Below are 5,333 nucleotides of genomic sequence, written 5' to 3'. Positions count from 1 at the left end.
AAAGCGCCGCAAAAAACGTCGATATAGACGGCGCCACTAAAGTTTGCGGCATTTATTTTAAAAAACCGCCGCTAAAGATCACGATCTTTAGCGGCGCTTATCCCTAAACGCCGCTAAAGATCACGACCTCTAGCGGCGCTTTTCTCAAAACGCCGCTAAAAATCATGAAATTTAAAAATATATATATTACAAAATATTATAAAAGTCATGAAAATATAAAAAATTAAAATTCATTATTTTAATTTAATTTTAATTTATTCAAATAAATTAATTTCAATTTGATTCACTGTTTGGTTGTAAGTTAGAAAACTATAATCATCTGAACCAAACTAAATTTAATTTTTTATTTTATAACTAGTTTCTTTTACAAATATAAAAATAAAAAATTTATTTAAATTAGTAAAAAATTAAAATACTCTATACAAATATATTTATATATTAAACGGTTGTGTAGCACAAGGAAACTTTGCTCAGGCACAATGTAAAGGAAACCTAGATCAGCTCCTTTGACATAGGGTCCAACGCCCTGCATATGACCATCCACAAGGGATTTTCCTTCAATTCATATAGTTTTGAAAACTCAACAAAATAATTTTAAGTTGCAAGTCACATCATATTATTAGCATAAAGTTCTGAATATTTTATTACCTTGCCATTAAGTTGGAGAAGTTCGCCATCGACCCATCGCGGGTTACGGAAACCAAATTCTGCTATTCTTCCCTGACCTTTGTAACATGCAACCTGTATTTTAGAGTTTTCCCATCAATTAGAAGTCTCAAAAGTATGAATTAACGTGGATTAACCCAAATCCCTCTCGAAGAGGTTCCACATATCTAAGACTCAAGATCTCTCTAAACGTGGTCGTACTAGTTGATGCCACTAAGGCATGGTGCCAAAGTATTTCAACTCATATCAATCAGCAAAAAGCCACACAAAGCAAACAAACCATACACAGCATTTAACTGCACTCATGACTCATGGTATCATTAAATACTCTGAATTCACCAAATTTTGATGTCATAATTTAGAATCCATTTATGCCCCCTGCCCCAAACAAAAAATAATAATAAATTAAGGCACATTACTACTTTACCTGCATAAGATATGTTTCTTCATCTTCTTTAACCACAAAAATCTCAAATAATGGAATTCTAGGTGACGCGCTGACCAACTGTCTGCAAGCAATCAATAGTAAATAATTATCAATAATTTACGGTAGAAAGAACCTTAGTTGTGGAGAGATTTTTCTCACCTTGGACTGTAACTCCTAGCAACAAATCTACCTACGCCAGGTGTTATGCGTACTAATCTGCCAAATGGATCGTCAGAGTCCTTTGAGTAGCCTACCCACCAACCCACCTGCCCAACAGAAATAAAATAACATCAATTAACACCACAGAGAAAGAGAAAGAGATCTTCTAAAGGTCCGATTTTCTAATCTGGTTAGTAGTTCAATGTAGCTCTGCTGAGTTACAAACATTGTAGCAATAAACAGACAATGTAAAGAATTGACTTCATTAAGGGGGAAAAACATATCTCAAGAAATGTGTTCTTATGGAATCTAATAGATGGAGGGGAAAACAAAAACAAAATCGGCAACAGATATTTTTGCAGATTTATCAGTTTTACATCATGATGAAAAAAGTTCAGAGTTTCAGTGATTTCTGCAAGTTAATAATGGCATACTACATGAAAATTTTCGTCACGGATTTCTCAAACTATGAAATCCCAAAAGCAATTATTAAACTTCTTTTGCTTTTTCTTTGGATATGTCCATCATTGTTTTTGAGACTGCAGTCCCATTCCATTACAATCTAATCAACGAGAAACACACAGGGTAAAAGATTGCATGAGTTTGGTCTGATAATAAACCCATGTTTATTAGAATGAATAATGCGTGTTCAAAACTAACATCATCCTACAGAATATGATGAATGTTCCTTATCGTTTAACTATCTAGTTTAATTTTTTTTCAGATAAGAACATGGCATCTGGTTCAGATTTCAGAGATATATTGCTTTCAGTTTCTCTTGCAAGGGTTACCCAGTAACAGACACTTGTCTTTGATGGTGTCCATTTCGATGAAACGTAACCTGGCACTGCATTTAAGTTCCAGATATGTTCCATGCATAGCTTACCGACTCTTGTGTAAGAGAAACAACTACAAGAAAACAAAAACCTCGACCCCTCTCTAAACAAACAAACAAAAACGGCCCTAAAGACACAAAAGACTTCCCACATGAAACTAAAGACCAAGAGTTGTATGAATCCTCCATTGAAGTCCAAAGGGGTGAATGGTAAATAAAAGAGATAAAAGAAAAAGTGATCAAACATTTCAATTAAGTTTTTTTTTTTGTTGGGAGAAAAAAAAAGGATAAAAAGAGATATACCTTGAGAAAAGGGTTCCGCAATCACATCTGTATTCTCTTGTTCCACAGGTCTTAGAATGAGCCTTCCAATCTGATTGAACAGCATAGATCTTGGAGCATTTCTCACACTTCCATTTTTTCTCTCCATGTTTTCTGCAATACACAGTGTTGGTCCCAAAATACACAGAATAAATTTTTCTACTTAAAAACTTCTAATATGATGACAATAAGATTAAGAAATGCTGTATGCACTCCATGCCACCAGAGTTGGTACATTGCAACTACAAAATATTAGAACAGCCTTAGACATAAAAAGATTTGTTATAACCTCCACACAGTGTCAAATTATAAGCAATAAAAATGCAGTAGAAATTAATTACCTTGGAAAAGTATCCAGCCATGTGGCAACCTCGATCATCACATTCACACAAAACATAGAATAGAAATAAGTCAACATCGTAATAAAGGGTCTTGTGGTCAAGGAACAACTTCGCCAAATAACAAAGATTCTGCCCATAAACCTTGTTCTTTTTGCCATCAACCTGTCTCAAAATATTTGAACAAAGGAAGATGAATGTCAACAAAGGCTAAAGATCTGCAGCATTCTACAACATGACATTTTGTAGCAGGAACTAGAAAAAAGAAAAATGGTGAAAATTATTTCTACACTATTAAGCCAAAGTTGAAAAATAATTGTCTCAACACAACATTTTTCACAGTATCATTTAAAAAGATCTCAAGATTATTGGATTTTACATACAAAGAAAGATATGTGAAAATTGAATTTACAAAAGCAAAAACAATAGGGTAGGGTCGAAGAAAGCCACAACAATATAGATTTTACTTAACTAGATCAAGGAAAGGCTATTTCCCTTTTTATCTTTTTGTGAACTTTGGCACAGAAAGTAGTAGCAGTAAAAGCTATTCAAGAATATACCTCAAACATTGACAGGGTACCACTTCGATATATTTCGTCCCCAGGGGGATGCTTCAAATCACACTTCCTCTACAGAGTAGCACGAAAACAGAGAGTTAATATTGATTCTGCTCCATTTGTAACTTGAGGCAATCGGATGAAGAGGCAAAACTATGAAGGTTGTTCAAGTACCAACTAAGTACTTTTAGACAAGTTCAAGGAACAAAGTATACATTAACCATTTTATTTTTTAAAGGAGACAACATGAAACTCTTATGATTTATTTTTAACAAAAAGAAGGAAATATTTTTACTGATTTTTATAAGAATTTTTACTATTTTTTAATTTCAAATTTAAAGTTATATTAATTATTTTTCATTTTATATCTAACGATGTTATTATACTAATAACCAAAGTAGCACTGAAATGATATAGTATAGCTTGTTATAGCAATTAATTAATTAATATATATATATACCTTTTCCTAGAAATGATTAAAGCATATATGTTTGAGTTGAAAACCAATTTCTATTTAGTACAATTCCTTTTCTAAAACAATTTATAAAGGAAAATCCTCGAGAACAAGTTAACCTATGCATCAATTATGTAACATAGACAACCCTATTTCCATTTATAAACTTATCACTTACGACAATTTAGGATTGAAATTGCTTCTTATATATCGGCACTCGCCGCAATTACTAAATCAATCTTACAAGCTAAAACAGTAATTTCTCAAGAATTTAACACAAACAAAGTTCATAAATTCAAGAACCAAACTATCCCCAAAAAGATTCCCAATTTATTGATCTGTTTGTTTACCTGTGGTCTCCCAAGTAGTCCAGCAGAATTCAAATTAAACCCTGGAATCTCCTCATCTCCCACTCCCTCTGAATGACTCTCATTACCCACAAACCCAAAATCCTTTGAATCCGAAATCCTACCAAACCCTCCATATCATTAACACCCACCTCAGCCTTCTGCCCTTTCACACTCATATCACCTCTAACCGACACAACTGCACTCTCCTCAGCTCGAAACGAGATCGGTAACCTCCGGAAGAATTGTTGCACCAACTCGTTTAAGCCAGCACCAAAGTCTGCCCCGACTTGGCCAATCCAGTTCCCGATATCTCCGATGTCAAAAATAGCAGAATTATCAATGGGAAGACCAAAATCCTTGTTACCAAAGGATTGAGATGGGAACTCGAGGTCAAAAAGCTTGGATTTTGGAGGATTTGGCCATGGAAACGAAGGTGGGATCATGTGGGATTGGATTAAACCAGTAAAACCTTGAGCTAGCCGATCGGCAAGGTCCTGGCCATGGCGTTGGACCTCTTCCCAGGCTTCAAATGACCTTTCTACGGACATTTTAGGGGTGAGATTGGGGGGTGTTTTGAGGATACCAATTTTAGGGGAAAAATTAGGTGTTCGAGAGGGGGGAAATTTAGGGATAAAACCGCCTATTTTTTTAAAGCGAAATAATTTTTTGTGACGTTTTTATAAAAAATTTGCTGTTATTATTAATTTTTATTGTGTTTTTATAAAACACTACAAAAATTATTTTATTTTAAATAAAATGACTCTATTTTGTTATGCTAAAAAAATTATTTTCTCTATTAAAAAGTATTAGTTAAGTGATTTTATAAAATATTTTTATTACTATTTTTTATAAATTAGTTTTTATAAATAAAAATTAAGTATTCGAAAATAAATTCAATGAGTGTGCCATATTCTAGTATTCGAAAAAGTATTAGTTAAGTGATATTATAAAATTTAATGAGTGTGCTATATTCTAGTATGATTATTTTACTTTACAAATTCAAAACATCTATTGTTTGAATCGAGTTTTAAATAAAATTAATTGTAATTTTATAATTTATATCAATTTGAGTGCAATAATTGTTTGTCTATATAAATTAAATATTAAAAATATTTTTAGTTGAATCATATTAATGGAAAGAAAAATTTATAATTATAGTTATTTTTTATTAAGTTGGTGTTATGGGTTAATCAAGTATATTAATCCGGTTGTGAAATTATTAACTT

The 5,333-nt window shown here is 32.6% G+C and overlaps 1 long non-coding RNA gene across 1 annotated transcript; it reads right to left on the bottom strand.

The window, feature by feature from the left end:
• Positions 1–233: 233 nt before the first annotated feature.
• LOC108477110 (uncharacterized) lies at positions 234–4,755 on the bottom strand. The gene is made up of 8 exons (XR_008280215.1): positions 4,108–4,755; positions 3,307–3,375; positions 2,750–2,911; positions 2,391–2,522; positions 1,253–1,359; positions 1,094–1,175; positions 649–741; positions 234–526 (listed from the first exon to the last, which is right to left on the bottom strand). It is a non-coding gene; the product is annotated as an uncharacterized LOC108477110 (long non-coding RNA).
• Between the last annotated feature and the right edge of the window lie 578 nt (positions 4,756–5,333).

This window comes from Gossypium arboreum, chromosome 3 (genome assembly GCF_025698485.1).
Source record: "Gossypium arboreum isolate Shixiya-1 chromosome 3, ASM2569848v2, whole genome shotgun sequence".
In the NCBI taxonomy this organism is placed as follows: Eukaryota; Viridiplantae; Streptophyta; class Magnoliopsida; order Malvales; family Malvaceae; genus Gossypium; species Gossypium arboreum.
This window is presented reverse-complemented; position numbering and strand designations above follow the sequence as displayed.